The sequence below is a fragment of the Meriones unguiculatus genome, chromosome 1, assembly GCF_030254825.1.
Source record: "Meriones unguiculatus strain TT.TT164.6M chromosome 1, Bangor_MerUng_6.1, whole genome shotgun sequence".
NCBI classification, from domain to species: domain Eukaryota; kingdom Metazoa; phylum Chordata; class Mammalia; order Rodentia; family Muridae; genus Meriones; species Meriones unguiculatus.
This window is the reverse complement of record NC_083349.1, coordinates 166,629,209-166,647,689: the sequence shown is the minus strand read 5'-3', so window position 1 is coordinate 166,647,689 and position 18,481 is coordinate 166,629,209. Positions and strand designations below refer to the sequence as shown.

At 40.5% G+C, this 18,481-nt stretch overlaps 1 protein-coding gene across 6 annotated transcripts in view; it reads right to left on the bottom strand.

Moving 5' to 3' along the window:
• Opcml (opioid binding protein/cell adhesion molecule like) overlaps window positions 1-18,481 on the bottom strand; it is a 1,127,739-nt gene that overhangs the window by 60,341 nt on the left and 1,048,917 nt on the right. The gene's annotated exons all lie outside the window — the stretch shown is intronic.

The following is an 18,481-nucleotide window of genomic DNA, read 5'->3' as shown; positions in this document are numbered from 1 at the left end:
TCATTGGGTCAAGATACTTGCCACTAAGGCTGATTACCTGAGTTTGAGTCCAGAAACTCACATGGTAGAAGGACAAAACCAACTCCTGCAACTGTCTTCTAACTTTCACATGTATGCCAAGACACATATAGGTATGTATACACACACACACACACACACACACACACACACACACACACTGAATAAAAAGTTAAAAGTCTGGATAAAGACAGCATTCCATCATCCATCAATGAAGAAACACAATGCTAGGCTGAGATGAGAAGAACACAACCTGGAAAATATATGAGCCCATAATTGTCTTAATGGACATAAAGTTTACTCATCAGCTGACTATATTATCAAAAATGTTTGTTTTTCAGAAAGAGCTCTCAGGAGCACACTGAAACAACATATGTGGAATTGGCTCTCACTGTCATGCCTCAGGAATGTTGTCCAGGTTGATCTGAGAAGTGGCATCTCTGAGGAACAACCACTTTGATTCCAAGAAGTTAATATGAATAATGTCCTCTAGTACATGACAGGTGATTTCTTGTAATTACTTCATTAACAAGCATTCATAACAACTCATGAGTGAGGTGCAAGCTAACACGTCTCACCACACTGCTGTCTGAGCGTGGGTTAAACTATTTCTGCCTCTTTGTTTTTATAGTAGTTTAACTTATGTACAATCAAATGTGCAGATTCAAAGCATTTGCTCTGAAGAGTTTTGACAAGTGTAAGCATCATATAACTACCACTTCAGTCACTAAATGACACATCTGCTTCCTGCCACCCCCGCCCCAGAGAGACTTCCACCCCCTCCAGACTGATTCTGTCTCTATATTAAGGTGAACGGCAAGTAGATTTCTATTGTCTCAGTAAGTTTTGGTATCTTAGAACATGATAATAACGAAATCATCTAATATGTAATCCCATTTTCCTTAACTTATAATACTTTTTGGAGATTTTTTTTTTGTGTGTCCAAAAGCAGGTATTTACTTTTTACCTTAGGGTACTATTCCACTGGGTAAACTTAGCATATTTTGTCTATCCAATCTGGTGTGAAGGCCATTTCCACAATTTTCTTTAATGATCATTCTAAGAGAATTTTACACAATGTTTTCTGTGAACAGATTCACTCATTTCTTGCAAATAAATACCGAGTGGTCAAAGGAGCGAGAGTAAGGGTGTGTGGTTAGCCTCTTAAGAAGCTGCTAAGCCCCTTTCCCATGAGTGTGCCATTCCTTATACTCACAGCCACAGTCTTCAGCCAACACAAGTTTCAGTTGCCCCGGGTCCTTGCCAACAATGTGGATTTAATCATAGTTCTGCGTGGTTATGTATGAAAGGACACTGTAGGTTAGCCGAACCAGGTAACCCTGACCCTCAAATGTTTTGAACTACAAGTGCCTATCGGATTTTGGAATAATTCCATACATCTGTTTATTGTTAGGAGGTTAACTCTTAACAACCTGTAATCTGAACATCAAAATCCAGAGTAGCTGCAAAATCCAAAGCAACTTTTTGAGCACCTTCTGCATCCATGGGATTTTGGATTTTAGATGTTTGGCTTGGGATGCTTGATTTGTACTCACAAAAGGCTGGTGCTCAGATACTCAGACTGCAGCAAAAATGACCCTCACCATGTAATTTCAGGGTGGCCTCAAGACAGTGGGACCTGGGGAAGGTTCCCTGGACCAAATGCTGGCAGTGTGCTTATCACCTTGCAGACAGGCCTGATACCATGATACACTACTTAGAACTACCCACACTTGCTTCTTGGCAATGATAAATTTGTGCCACTACAATTCTGGCGAGCCAAGAGGATAGGGAAAACACTGAAGCAATAAAATTCCTTCATTGTGGAAAAAAACACTGCATTTTAAACATAAGAACAGATTTTTAAATCCACATTTTTATGGTCCTTCATAAAACCACTCCATACTCAAATAAGTTTAGAATGTGCTTAGATGTTTTCTTCTCTTGGTGCTTACAAGGCACATTAGCCCTCTCAAACTGCAGCAAAATCCTGCGGCAGCAACCACACTTGCGTTTATTTAAGACATTGTTTTCCAAATTTATTTATTTATTTACTGAGTATCTTTTTTTGCCACATATCACCTAACAGTGTCCTTTCCACATAACATATTTCGGGAAATGTTGGCGTAAACACTGCCAATGGGCTCAATGTCAGCTTTATTAGTTTCAGTCATTTTAGCAAAGTGTAACCGAAAGGCGCCTATGAAATAAACATATTTTTTAGAGATTAAAATTTGGGTGATAACTTGTTTTTCTCTTCTTTACAACAAGCCCACTGGACAGAGGCCAAATCTAATTCAAAGCTTATTGAATTCCATTGCATATTAATGGCACTCAGTAAACATTAATTATTAGTGGGGGCTGAATAAACTATCATGGTAATAATGATCATGATAATACTGTTTTTCCAACTTTGCCATAAACCAAAACATCTGAGAGAAATCTTGAGACAGGCTGTAAAACCCAAACACAGCTGGGCTCTCTTATCTTCAGTGGGGATCTTTTTACCCTGAAATAAATAGCAAGTTACTACTTAGAGAATGGCAGACTGAGTTGGGTTACAGAGAGACCACTGCTCAGCCCATCACATGGGAAATGACAAATGCAACTTTCTGAATTTTCTAAGTATGATTATGAATGTCTTTAGGAGTCCCCAGTGTGTGACTTCCTTATTATCCCCAGTCTTTCCAGGTCAGCCCCTGACCTGCCATATCACCTACTATAATTGCTAATATACCCACGAGGCCAGCTCTCTCTAGTCAACCATCTGTTCCGGTAGCCATTCAATGTGTGTTTTTGAGAACTGGTTGTTTATTGGACCCTGAGCAGAAAGGTCTGGGCAGCTGGGAACCACAGATGTGGTTCCTCTATTTCTAGACCCCACTTTTGCTAAGTGAGACACCTTACCATTTTTTTTTCTGGTTATTTCCAGTCTCCCATTTCCCTTCCTGTAAAGTTTATATAAATTCTACATTTTCTTTCATACCCAGTTTTGAGTTCTACCAAGAATTACCCCTAATCATTCTTACTAAGCAGATAGAGGCATAGCAAAGTTTACACATGGAAAAAGGAGTCAATTCATATCAGCCTTGCTACATGATGGCCAAGGGCACTCAAGATCAACACCTGTAGGCAGTGGATTGAGGCACATGACTCATGTGCAGGCATGACTTTTTGCTCAGTAGGTCCAACTATTTTGCATGGCTATATAGTAACGTGTTTTAGACTAGACTCATCTCAACTAGGCTGCTTCTATGCTGTGAACAGTTGGATCTATATAGACATGCTTATTTTACTCTTAGTCTTCCTTATTTCCCACAGGACAGAATCCAGGCTTCTCAGTGAGGAGTGGGGAGTGGGTGGCTATATTAGCTGGCTCACACCTGCCTTTTAAGTGTTTCTTTGCATTTGAGGTCTCAGGCTCCCTGGATCTGCCCTACCACAAGCCTTTGCAAATGCTTAAGCTGCTTCCCCTATCCCCTTCCCCCCCACGGGAGAATAGCCTAGGGGCTCTTGACCTGGAAAATGTGTGCTCTTTCTGAGAACCCTTGTGAAAATATTATGTCTTCTGTGAAACACTGTTTGACCACCTTTTAGCATATAGGCAAAGTGAATTAAGAGACAGACTCTGCAGTGCTTTCTACTCACCTCTTTTGTCTTTTTTCTGCTTTGGTATAAAATCTTTTGCCAAGTTCAGGAGTGTTTTAAAAACCAGCAATGAATCCCAATCATCACCCTCTCTACACTCTGAGGGAAACCACCTGGTTTTCCTCTTCCCTTTCCAGAACTGACTTAGGTTACTTTCAGAGAGTGGGAATTTCCTACCCACATTTTAAGAATTAAGGTGCTGCACAGGGCAGTAGTATTCCCAGGTGTCATGGCTACATGATATGTGATAGATACACTAGCAACTTTCATGCCTACATTTTCAGCCCTGGCCTTTCCTATCAAAGTACACAATTGTTCATGTCCGAAGATTTATTTCATGCTTTTGCTGTATGGTACACTTTCATGTAATGTGACTACGGAACTGAGAGAAAGGACTGAAGCGAGGTCGGCTTTATTCTGTTTCCTGTTTCATTGGCTGCAGTCCATCCATCATGGCGGTCAAGAGATGGTCATGTGTGTGACTCATATAAGAACAAGTCGTAGTTTGGTAACATTGACTATCAAGGAACAAAGAACTCGGGCTGTAAATGAGGCTTGATATAACTGTGACGCTCCCCCTAGCAATACCTCTCAAAGCTATGCCTCTACTCTCCTTTAGTTGCCTCTACTTAGTAGAAATCAACCCTAAGCAAGCAGAAAATGAAGTGTGGAGCCCAGACTAATCCTTGACACCCCAGTTTATCTCACAATCCCCAACTAATGTCTTGGTAAATCCTACTTTTCTTTCAAATGTTTCTTAGACTCAACAAAGAAACATTTGCTCTTGCTTCCCACTGTGCCCCAGTCCATTCAGTCTCTTACTTTAACTACTGTAGCACCACCACACTGATTTCCTATCATTCATTTTGAACCCCACTGTTTAACAAAGCTCTAGGGATGGATGATTTCAGTGCAAAAATTCTTTTAGGTTCTTTTGTCATTCTTGACCCATTACTAGATCAACTCCCTATAGCTCATACGCCACCTTGAGCCTAATGTGTCCCCTAGTCATCACCGCCTCCAAGCTTTGCTCTTGAGCATGCTCTTTGAGCAGATACTTGCGGTTTTACTCTCCGCCATCTCTCTGACTTCAGACATCTACTTGGTGCCTTGTCTCCTATCATTTCAAACTCACCCCAAATATTATTTCTTCAGATGATATCTCCACTAATGATATAGAGACTGTAATTACACCTACTCCTCATCATTTCTCTTGTGATTTCTTTATGTATACCATTGGTCACCCTCTGAAATGATATTATATGTTCAATTTATTCTTTGATTCAGCCATTATTTATTCAATGGGTATGTGGTTGAGGCCCTGTCAGTGAGGCACTTTTCTCAGGCCTGAGATAATACCAACATTCAGAACAGTTATAGGTCCTGCCTACAAGGAGCTCACATTCTAATAGAGGAATGCAGTTAAAAATGACCCAGAGAATAACTAAACCGCATGCTAGGCATAGTATATGCTTGAAATTAAATAATGCACATAAAGAAAGAATGCAGGGTAGACAATGAATGCTTTCTAGGTAAACTGACTTGTTAATAGAGACATTGAAGGTTATGAGAATATGACCCAGTCACATATTCAGAGAGAGAAAGGAGCAATGACTGGAGGCAGTAACTGACTGACAGGACCATAACCTTTATGATTAATCTTAAACAAGGACAGAGGGAGGACAGCAGAAAGTACAGTCAGAATACACCAAGAGCCAGGCCACATGACTCTTAAAGATAATCATACAGACTCAGACCCTCATTCTAAAGCAAGGCATATGTCTACTTCTATTGCTAAGATTTGATTTTGGTGTTGAAGGGACTGAGAGTGGAAATGAAGCTGCCAACTGAAAGACCCCAGCAAGGCTCTGAGAAAGATTATGCTTGTGCTACAGTGGCAATGGAGAGGTGCTAGGATTTTAATATTTCAGATATACTCCAAAGGCAGAATCATCAGGATTTGTGCTAACAGGGAAAGACAAATGGAGGGTGGCTTCATTATGTTTTGTTCTGAACAAGTGCAAGAATAGTCTATGTTCTTCTAGGAAAGGATAGAGTAAGTGAGGAAGGGCCAGCCAACCAGCAACCTTGAGATGGAAGATTTGGCTGTTTAGTGAAAAATGTCAAACTTTTGAACATCATACCAAAGAGTCCAGGGAAGAGGTTTGGGCATCGTTAGAATGTAAGTGGCGTTTAATAGCATATTAGGAGATTTATTCATTGTCTTTGTGTTTTATGTGAGGTCAGCAACTCCATATGCATTAGCCTATCTCTAGTTTCCATACTCAGAACATTGATAGATATTTAGAATAATTTGGAGCAGTAATGAACAGCACAGACCATACCATAGGTGCATTATACTGATTGCTGAGCAAATGGAGGCTTCTAAGGAGCTACTACAGCATCTGATATATAGTAGTTTCTCAATAAATATTAGAAAGCTGATTGGCAGAATAAAAGTGATGCATCATAGAGCTGATTGCCCATGCTTAGGATCAAAATTGAGAACCAAATACCAGAAAACAGGTTTCCTCCTCTTTCTCTTGCAGGCTAGAGTGTCATGTTGGAATCTCTGAATGAAAATGATCAGGCAAGAAATTGGGCTTGCCGGTGATTTTGGCTTTCATGCAGAACCACAGTTAAAGGAAAATGCCATAGTTTTGTGTACAATGAGCACAGAGAACAGAATGATGGCAAAGAGAAAGGGCAATGAAAAGATGCAAATATCTTCCACCTTCCCCTTACCCTGGTACCTTCTGGGATGCTCTTCTATCCATCCAGACAAGAAAAAAAATAGGCATGTTTTCCCAAAGGAAACCCAGTTTCAGAGCTGATGCCACGGGTGCAAGATCAGTATTCTAGAAGCATACCAAAGTCTTGTCCTCTGACTATTCCTTCCTCTAGGTTTTAACTTAAACTGCTTTCACCCTCTGTCTTCTTGCTCACATCCCTTCTTTGCTTCTCAGTTTGCCTTCCAGTATTGTGTCTGCTTTCACTCTTTCTCTTCCCTTGTTTGAATTCCCATTCCTTTGTTCAAAAAGGCCCCCAAAAAGGAGACAGGAGAAAACATGCATATAGTATCCCACTGGGAGAGAACTGAAGAAAAAGAATTGCCAATTTTGAAGAGCCTTTCCCATTTTTATTGCAATGTTTTGTGCCTACCCATATCAAATCTTTAAAAGATACACCACCATTAATAATACATGGTTTGCTTTGTTCAATTCAATTTTACCCTGATCCAAGAGCTTGGAGTGCAAGGCCTACGGCTTGTTTACCCCATGCTGCAGAAATAGCAGAGTGATTGCTCCTACCCTCTTTGACTAATCTGTGTTGTTTTCCCGGTGCAAAACAATTTCCGGTGGTTGTGGGAGCCCTGGTGGAAGGCTCTCTGAGAGCCAGTTTTCCAGCTGTGAGCAGCTGTGCTCCCTATGGGGGGGGGCTTTGCTATGTGGAAGGCCTTTGGCAGGTTGCCAGGCCTTTTGTCAAGATTCTTGATGATGCTTGCTGTGGTCACCTCGGAAGCCAGGAAGCATGGTGCCTGGCGCCAGCTAACCCTCCAAGCCCAAGAAGTTGTTTTCAATGATATGTCTGTGAATTTAAGAAGGGCAAGAGCCACCTAGGGGTGCTGGGTCTCACATAGCCCTATGAGTCATGCATACCCACCCCTCAGGTTATAGTATTTTTATTTACTTTTTTTAAACTTATAATAAAGCTGCATAATAGTACCTATGTAAGAACAGATATTTTCTCCTGTCCTTAGCAGTGCTTATGGCATTGGCATTTTACAAAAGTAAGAAATAAAGTTTGTATCTGTGCACAGAGTGAGCTCAAGTAAAAACTGATCTTAGTGTATTTCATTTTCTTCTCTCGTTGACAGCAGAAGAAAAACAGGGATTTCTTCCCTCCCTTGCCTGTGTTCTTTCCCTTCCTGTCTCTTTCCAGATTGATGTCGGTGAAACCCTAATAATTTTCTAAGAAAATGGTTCCGCATGAGGGACAGAGACAAAAACCTCAACGACGGGAATAGACAGTCAGCAGACGGGAAGGGAGGAGGGAAGCTAGTGCTTTGTCTTGGAAGATTTCCATGCTTTTTCTGACAAGTAATTTAAATCCACGATGGAAGAGAAGGTGGTTCTGTAGGAGAATTCTAGCCAAATAGCAAATAATTGGTATTTTTGGTAGGCCTTTCTCTTCATCATCCTCTGGATATACATCAGACTAGGGGCAGTCCTGTGGGAAAGGGACATGGTGAACTGTAGCTTTTCAAGATCCTCAGTGCTTTTATTTAGAAAGAACAGCAGCAGCAACAACAATCTCCGATGAAAAGTAAAAGACAGGTCTGAGCTGGTCTACCTCTATTTCTAGCAATCTGTCCTTTGGAAAATGAAGCTCACCTCCTAAAGGACACAGTTTTAACTACAAGTGATTTTTTTTTTTCTTTTGACCATTGTGGATGATTATTCTCCCAGGGAGTTTGACTCAAATCCCACATCATTATCACTTCATTTGTAGCTTATCTGGACACTCATTTTGCATCTCCATCACTCCAATACACTGTTTCCCCATCCTGCCTCATTTTGTTCCCCCTGCTCAGTTCTCCCTGAATGAACATGACCTCATTGGGTCTCTGTTTCTGACCTTCAGAATGGCCCACTGAAGTTGGAGTGAAAAGGACAACGGCACTGACACTCATAACTGGAATGAGACAAGTAAATTGCTATTTTAAATGAAGTGGGCAAAATACCTTCTGGGATTAAGAGAAGGAAACTAAAACAAATCCAAATGGAAATCCATATCATGGAAATCCAAATGGAAATCCAAGTCATGGAAAACCATAGACACAATGAACCAATAAGCCCAGAAACATAAGGTTACATGTGTGTCCTTTAGCTGCTTAAGGGTGCAGCTATGTTGGAAGCATGGTACCTGGCGCCAGCTAACCCTCCAAGCCCAAGAAGTTGTTTTCAATGATATGTCTGTGGATTTAAGAAGGGCAAGAGCCACCTAGGGGTGCTGGGTCTCACATAGCCCTATGAGTCATGCATACACACCCCTCAGGTTATAGTATTTTTATTTACTTTTTTTGAGCAGCTGTGCTCAAAAAAAGAGATGGCTATTTTAAGTGGTTTGAAATATTTGGAACTTAAGTGATGGTGACTTTTGTACTGTGAGAAGTTCTAGAGGTAGAGCTAAGGTCTATAGGGCATTGGGTACTTCTCAGTCATCAGCATAACCTGGAATAAAGACTCTCTGGATCCTTGCTGGCTAGGTTTATGACACTCCTCCCAGCCTCAGTAGAATGGAAGAGCTAGTCTCCATGCTCCTCCATCTAGCCTGTGGGAATGTCATACAGGCAGAGATGCAAACATGATAGCAATGGGAAGTACAGCACATCTGAAGGGGCAAGTTACCATGAACCAGGCCTGGAAGCTGCTACCGTTCATAAAAAATGTGTTTTATTTAGAGTCATATCTCTGAGAAGTGTCAGAGTTAGAGGGAAACTCATTTTACACTTCTGTAAATATTCCTTCTGATATTTCCTTATTCTTGTCGTCCAGAAAGTAATTTAACTCCAGAGAAATCTGTTCTTTCCCTCTTGAGTTATGAAGAAAGTTAAGATGAGACACAATAAAACTGAGAAAATTCTGAGTTTGACCGGTTAAAAACACTCTCTTACCAACTTTGGCTGAGGAGTGTTGAAATCTGCTTCTGGAAGAGCTTCAATCATTTTTATTGGGTTCTGGGTCAAGCACAAACATCAGGAAGAGCTGAGGGTCCTACTGTATGTAAGATTCATTAATACATAGAAACAAGTCTTCAGAAGAGCACAGCTTATCACTCCGCAAATACAAGTGACTGATGATGCTATAGATACTCTCATGACACTTTAGGATGAAAACAGAAAAGTCTTCACTATATGAAGAAGCAAAAACAACTAGATATCACAAAGCTCAAAGAGAACTAGATCTCACAGAGCTTTTTAGAATGGAGACAAGTTATCCCCCATGATTGCTATGAGTGGGTTTTATACATGTATTGGTTTATCTATTTCTGATAATGACACTGGAGATGGATTCACTCAAGAACGAATCCTACAGATGTTGTTACAAATTATGCTCCTCACAAGCTAGACACTTAGTTTCCTGGCTTCTCTTGCTACTGCATATGGCCAAATTGATTTATAGACAATAGTATAAAATGAAAGGAGTAGAGAACACAGGCTGAAGGTGAGAATGCTGCTGTCTTTTGGAGACTGACACTATGATTCACTGATACCAGTAGTAGTATTAGTTTAGCCTTGTGAATTTCTGGAGAACATATTTATTTATTTATTTTATTGGAAATATTTATTCATACAATATATTTTGAATATGAATTCCCCTTCCTCATCTCTGCTCAGACTCTCTCTACCCATTCAGTGCCATGCCTTCTTTCTCTCTAGACAGAATACTACATGTAGAGGTAAAAAACAATTCCTGTGCCCTGAAATTCAGGGAACATTCTTGTTCCAGTTACTACAGGATCAGAGAGGAGGCACTTTTATCTCCAGGAACCTGCGAGGAATATTGACAGGAGAGAAGGTTATGGAGGTGAGAAGGCCAGTTGACACATGATGTTCCAGGCCACAGAAAGGCCTTTGGTTTTGACTCTGTCACTCAGTGTGATAACTATCAAGGGTACAGCAGAAAATTATGCTGTGACACCCAGTAGGAGGCAACGTAGTTTGCAGCTACCTTCAATATTTTTTTCAAACACTGCATGGCAGTTCAAGATACATTTTGCATCCAGTTGTCATGAACTAATTTCTTTACCAACTTTATTATGTACTGATCAGGATGCCACCCTTTAATAGAAATACATAGGAAAGCAGGAAAAAGACTCCATGGCTTTCGGAAACAGGATGCACATGTCTTATTGTATCTACTTCTATAGATTTTAAGCCCTTTACCCTAAGTGTTAAAAGATAAACCATTTTATTTCAATAATTCCAGTTTTAGTCAAAATAATACTGTTGCTTGTAATAGTTAAGCAACACCTTCAAGTGAATTTATACTGATTATTGATTCAAAAGGGAATATAGCTTAGAGATCTTGCACACAATGTTGACAATACAAATGAAATCCCAGAAGTCAGGAAGAATGCCAACCAATCAGCTTATATTCTTTCTTGTGACTCTCATAGCCCCGGTGCAAGTCCATAGGAGGCCACATTTCCCATTCCACTTCAAATGGACTCTAACTGTGTCTTCATTACATAGAAAGATCCACCAATTGCAGCTCAAATTTTGCCATGCGGCTTCAAGTTCACTATTTGTCTATTCAATTTGTGTCAGAAGAATTACATGACTTTTACCCAAGAAATATGTAATAAGAATGTCCATGCATGCTAGTGCCTGTCCAGCTTGTTTAGCTGTAGGCTCAATCTGTACTCTGCCTCCCCTAGGAAGTTTCATTTTTAGTACTTTGTGAGGGAATGTGAAGAAGATCCTGATGTTTTATAATGATAAGTAGCAAGACACAGTGAACTGTTTTATTGGTAATGGGACACCCCGTGGTTCTGAAGAGGAATAAAAATTCACATCTTCAGTACATTTAGTTTTTCCACACCTTAGAAAACAAGATCCTGTAGAGGTGGGTATGGGCTCCCACATGGATTTGCACCTAAATTTGGTTTGTGTTCCCACAGAAGTATGATTTTTAACCCTTCTGGGTTCTTAGGCTGGAGCCATACCTGCTGAATTCTGTGGACATGCTACCATCATGGACGGTACACCTTAACATGCAGCCAGACTCCGATCCAGGATGATCAGGAAAGAAAGGATAAGAACGGAGACTAAGCAAAGCCAGTTGGACCTTCAGGTAAGGCTGGGATGTGATAAGGGAAGAGCCCTTCTTCCAGGAGAAGATGTCTCAGGATCAGGAGCGGCCCTGAGCCAAAAAGCAGGTAAAGACAACTTGAGTAGACAAAGTGTTCCAACAATCACCAGATACAGGCATGCCCATTCAGGCCTGTCACCCCGACTCCCTCAGAGAAGCTGAGTTTGAGCAAGCGGCAAGATAAAGAGGGGATTTGCTTCAGTATGACGTCAGACAACCTTATCAGAGCTGACAAAATGAGATGATCCCCAAGAATAAATCCTATCTGTTTCCTGTATAGTAGTAAATCAGCTCAAGACAGACCCCATTTGTCTTCTGTAGGATGACAATTACAACACTCACGGTCTGCATGATCTGAGGAAACTATTTTACTCTTCAGGGCCTCAACGCCATGTAAAGGCAACTGTGCCGTGAGGTTGTTCTAAGGATAAATCGTGTATTAGTTATAAACACATGGTAGCAATTGAGGAGGAACATGGTGGCAAAGTATCGCTTATAATTGCAGGTGGACAGCATCAGAGAATGCTCCATCAAGAGGGATCAGTATCCAAACACTAAGTCAGTCAACCTTTGCAGGTAGGTTACTAGTTCCTGGAAAAAGAAGAAAGGAAAATAAGGTGGAGCCTTTCATCATGAACACCCAAGGAGCCAAAGAATAGGCTTATTTATCTTGTTTGGGGCTGAGAGTCAGGTCTGAAGAAGCAGTGAAGATGGAGGTAATAAGTTGTGAAATGCAGATCTAGACTTGCTTAATTACCTCATACATCAAGTCAGGATTGAATTGGACCCTGACATTAAAGTGAGCTTAAAAGGGGGAAAACCAATTGGTTTTTCAGAATGGTTAGAAAAATTAGGTTTCGTCATGAGTTGGTACCTTAACATTCACATTCGGGTTTCATCTTTCCCTGTATCTCCTTAAACAAAAATTATTCAACTTTATCAGCCCTTCCTCCGTAATCATTAAGTGGATAACTTCTTTATCTAGTTTGGAAACTTTTCTAGATTAGGTAAATTCCAGCATATTTGAGATATACAACCCTGAAAGAAAAGGTTACCCCTAACATAACCATAGTTCCAAGAACTTCCAAGGAACTGACAGGAAACAAAGGTTTCTAAGGATGTGGCCATGCATTCCTCTGGGTGTATCTTATCTCTTTACAGACTGTGGATTCACAGGTATTGTTTTGTTTTGTGTTTCACCTACGTAAATTCCTGGTCCCTATGCCCTTATGTTGAGCTTTCTATGTCAATGGCACAATAACTTACTTATCTCCTCCTTTAGCAAAGCAACATTGGCATTTTGTCCTTTCTTCATTCAAATGTCCTTACCTCCCACATCTTGCTTCAAACTGGACCCAGACACACAGATAATCTTGTTGAAATCAGCATATAGGTATAGCAGTGTGCATTAGGACTCACTTTGTTGATATGTTCATTTAGCAAGATAATAAAAGTAGCTTTTTCCTTTGAGCCCATGGCCTATCTACTCTCGGTTTCAGAGTCTCATTAAGAATATCAGCTATGGATTCGATCTTCTGGAGTGGGTCTTAAACGCAATTTGAAAAGTAGTTGGTTAGTCCCCTACTGTGCCAGTGGACATACCAGGCAGGTAATTATTAAAGTTCAGAGGAGATAACAATGATTCCTTTTTGCTAGGTTTCATACCTGGGACCAATGGGTGAGGTACCTATTGAACATCACAAAGTGTACACCGGCCTCCTGATTCTTCCTGCACCCCTCAGCTCCTACCTGTTACAAGGCCTTCCTCGTTTGCATACCCACACCCTGACCTGAACTCTCCAGCCCAGGGGCTAGGCTTCATCTTCCCTATATAATCCAACCATTTTTTTATTCCAGAGGAGACCCTCCTTGTACCTCTGGGCCTGCTGGCTGCCCCATCTCGTACCCCTTTCTTCCCTTTCCCTCTACTCGCACGACACAGCTCAGTCTAGTTATGTCCACTCTGGACTCTGATAGATGTTTCCACCCACATGACTCCCCACGTTCTAAGTTTCTCTTCATTTTTTTTTTATAACACTATACTTTATACTCTTTTCTTTGGAAGATGCCCAACCCCCAATCCCTTACTAGAACCATATCTTCCATAAGTAATCTGAATGAAACATGTGTTTCTAAAGCATGAAAGCTAGAATTCACATATAAAAGATAAAATGTTTGTCTTTCTGAGTCTGAACTATGTCACTCAGGATTAATGTTCTAGCTATGTCCATTTCCCTGAAAATTTTATTTTTCTTTTTTTAATATAATTTTTTATTTATTACAATTTATTCATGTTGTAGCCCTCATCTTTGTCCCCTCCCAATTCTGCCCTCCTTCCCTCTTCTCCTCCTATGCCCCTTCCCCAGCCCACTGATAGGGAAGGTCCTACTCCCTTCCCATCTGACCCTAACCTATCAGGCCTCATCAGGACTGTGTTTTATAGTCTTCCTCTGTGGCCTGAAAAGGCTGCTCCATTTCATTTTGTCTTAACAGCTGAGTAATACTCCATCGTGAAAATGTGCTACACCCATAGATCAGTTCATTGCTTGATCTTTAGCAGAGGAGCTTCTCCTTTCAATAGACAGTAACTAACACTGAGCCCCTCAAATGACAATGTGCAGAGAACAAAAGACATCAGGGTGCTCAGCCTTGATGGGATATCTTCACCACCCCTCCCCTCAAGGCTCAGAAATCTATGCAGAAGAGAGTGTGGAACGCCTGTAAGAGCTATGAACGTTGGACAATTTTCAGGAAACAGCATTTTCTAGACACAATAGGGTGGATACACAGATGAACTGACAGGAACTATGACAGCATGCATAAGGTCTGCATAAATTTAGCCAGACAAAAATCCCAGCTTGAAGAACGGCACAGAGTCCCACCCCTAGCCAAGAAACTCTTTGCAAATGATAACTGCGTGGGAAGGACAAATCTGTTTCATCCAGCGAAGTGACAGCGGGTGTATCAACCACATTCCAGGGCAGGCCCCATGCTCAGGAGCAATCAGTCAACATGAGGTGGACTCCATGAAAGTGGCTTTTCTTTAAGAGAGACAGAAAGGACATGAAGTTGACTAGGCAGAAAGGGGAGGATCTGGGAAGAGTTTGAAGAGGGAAATAATATGAAAAAATTTACTTTTTGTGTAAAATTCTCAATGATAAAAATATTATGAACATTTGTTAATTGCACAGTGTTTCATTATGACGTTACCATATAGATAGACAGATAGATAGATGACAGATAGATATGTATGATAGATATGTATTAGATTTGGATTATATTTACCTCCTCTGTTACCCATTCCTCTCACAGATAGACAATCCTGCTTTTCAATAAAGCATGGTGGTCATGCTCACAATGTTACAACTCTTGACACAAGATTTTACCCAGTGTCATTATCAATAACTGATTTGTCTCTAAGCTGTGTAGTAGTAGGTTAAATACAGTGGATCAAAATGACATTGGGAAAATGGTTTTAACTAATTCCTAGTTCTTGTGATCTTAGTCATGGGGTAAGAGCAAAGAAAGATTTCCTACCTATTTGGCTGTATCTTGAAGATAGAGAAATACTGTCACAGAATTCAACTTCTAAATCATGTTTCTTTCTCATCTGTACGAATAAAAGCAAAACCTCTAGCAGTGTGGATGTGAACACATCTGTACCTTTAAATGATACCATGGAAGCCCATGAAAAGAAGCAGATGTGCCCACATGCCTTTGTCTTGACATTTGTCTGGTAGTGTTAATTGAAGAGTTTACTGGACTTGTACAAGAAATGCCCTAAAGGCCTACCCCCTTTGGGTGTCACCCTTTGCTCCTTCTGCCCCTGAGCTGGGCTATCCCCTCAGGCCTCCTGCTTTGATACGTATCTCCTTCAGCTCCCTTTGTTTTTCTCCATTCATCTTGCCACAGTTGGTCTTCTCTCTCTGGTTCAATTATTACACTTCTTTTTTTTGTTTTTTCTTATATATTTCTAATTTGTAGGGCTTCCCTCCCTTGCCCTGTGCCCTCTTCCTAAAGATTAATAGCCTCACTCACTATCCGGACATCAGATTATCCCCATCTTTCTACAGTTTACCACTTGCCCACAGTTTCTTGCATCCTCTCTCTGCCTCCCAGCTCTCCTCTAGCTTTTCTTGAGCTTTAGCTTTCCCTAGCACCTTTCCTGGTTGCTTTCCTCAGAGCACTCAGCATGACAGAATGGGGACACTGAATACAGTTACAATAATGTCAGCGGCTCAAGGGAGAGGAATGAAAAGGGGAAAAAAGGGGGAAATACAGACGGTTTTAATTAGGTATCTGTGCCACTGACTCACACTTAATATGCAAATTTTTAGCCTGTCCATTGTTAAGTGAAATGAGAGTTTTACTTAAATATGAGAATGGCTGGGAGATGAAGAAGGGTAATTAAGTAACACTGAAATGTAAACCCAGGATTCCATCATGCCTGTGATGGCACATGGAAGCAAAAGTCTTTGTTTTCTACGGGCAGTCCTGCAGCACAGCGATTGCACAGACACACTTGGTTGTACCTGTTTTTTTTTTTGTTTGTTTGTTTGTTTTGTTTTTTATGAGTGCTGGGGATCTGAGCTTATGCTTGTACAACTAGACTTTATCCACCCACAAAGCACTCTCACCACATCCCTGCTCTTTCTCTGTCTGTCTCTTTCTCTCTCTCTCTCGTGTTTTTTCAGCCTTTGGGTCATGACCCCTTTGGCAAACTTCTCTCTCTAAAGATATTTACATTACTATTCATAATGGTAGCAAAATTATAGGTATAAAATAGCAATTAATACAATTTTATGGTTGGGGGTCACCAGAACTTGAGGAACTATATCAAAGGGTTGTAGCATTAAGAAGGTTGAGAACCACTGCTCTAGAGAAAGAGAAAGAATGAACAGGACTGGAAACACACACACACACACACAATCTTTGTAAGCCCGATGGCACTGAAACTTTATAAGTAGAACATACTGGCCTTGAACTCACGAAGATCTGCCAGCCTCTGCCTCCCCAGTGCTGGATTAAAGGCGTGCACCATCACATCCAGCTTAACATCCTAGATGCTTAACAAAATATATGATGAAAAATTTTTAAATCTTATTCGAAAAATGCTAATCATACTTTTCAAAAAATGAAGACTAAGGAAGAACCTACTGCCTATAAATAACTGTAAATAATATTATTTATATAGAGAGACAATGATGATCCTAGAGATGATTTTTGTATCATGGAAAACTTATTTTAATAAACACACTATTAAGATATTGGGAAGTTAGATAAGCCTCTATACCTATTTTCTTTCATAGACAACAATGTTTCAACCAAAAGAGTGAATTGAGTAGCCATTAGTGATACAAGAGATAACTGAAATGGATGCATTGGTTTTCCATTGTTGAGTAATAGTCACCTCAAAACTTAGTGTTTAAACCAGTGAGCATTACCATTGTACGGCATCTCAGAAGATAAAAAAAAAAAAAAACTGAAAAGCAGTTAGGATCTTTTTGGGTTTTTACTAAGACTACATCACATATGACTCAAGGCTGCAGTTGTTCAAAGGGTGCACAGGATTGCAGGATTCCTTCCAAGGCTCCTTCTCATACTAGACAAATTGAAGTTATTGCTGGTCCTTGCAGAGCCTTCTCACCACAAGCACTCCTATGTCTTCTCTCCATGGCAGTGGGGTCCACTTAGAATAAATTACTCAAAAGAAAATGCAAGGATGTGGAAGAGGGCCCTTATGACTTAACCTAGGAAACTGTGTGTCAACACCTGGCTCTATGATATGATCACAGATATCATCACTGATGAGATTTGGTAGGTAATCACACATGAGCATGAATATTAGGGTGTAGGGATCCTTGGAAACTGCTTGGAAGGCAGGCTACCACCCCTGGGGGAAGACAATGGATTTTCAATATCCATGCAACTTTAAGCCAGATTAGGGAATAAATGTTCCTAGCCTCTGAGTCATTCAAAATTGTCAGCCATTCCTGTGTATTAGAAATGGGGGTTCTACTGGAGCAAAGTGTAAGAGATAGGAAACGAACCTGGAACTCCAGAGCAGGATAGCCATTTCCAAAGAACTGAAAAGGATTACAGAAAGGACTGAGAGTTGGAGGTAAGGCAGTATCCACTGATCACGTAGATCTTACCATTCTTGAGACTGTGCTTTGGTACAATACAAAACATGAAAGGAAAAGGAAGATTCCTCAGAGACATTCCAGGAAAGGCAAAGCAGTGTGAATACAGTTGACATGACAGAACTGTACACTTAAAAAGGGCTTAACTGGCATGTCTCATACTATGTTTTCAAGAGAAGACTGAGGGAGGCAAAGTAAAGCAAGAATGACACTAGATCCAAGAAGAAAAAATGAAGATGATGAAGTTCAACACCTAACTTAATAGCTGTGGAGAGAAAGCAGATCTTCAAAGCACTGCAAAATTTAAATCTATAACAAAGCAAAAATATATTACATAGATGAAAGGATTCAGGACCTTAAATCAAGGGGAAGGATTCCAGTGCTGAGAAGCTCTTCAAGTACATCCTGGCAAAGACAAACAGTGGGATATGAGGGAGAGAGAAAATAGGTAATGATAAGAAGGTCCACACCAGTGGTTCTCAACCATCCTGATGCTGTAATCCTTTAACACAGTTCCTCATGTTGTGGTGACCCCCAATCATAGTATTATTTTGTTGTTATGTTAAAGCTCCAATTTTGCTACTGTTATTAATCATAATGTTAGTATCTTTGGAGAAACAGGTTTGTCAAAGTGTTTGCAACCCACAATTTGAGAAGTGCTCGTTTTCATACTATCCTCAGGACAAACCCAAAGAACCAACTAGCAAGTATTTAACAGATTCTCTTGCTGAGGAAAAGCTATGTGTACCTAGTGACAGGCTTGACACTCTTTAGAAATCAATTATTTGTAGAGGA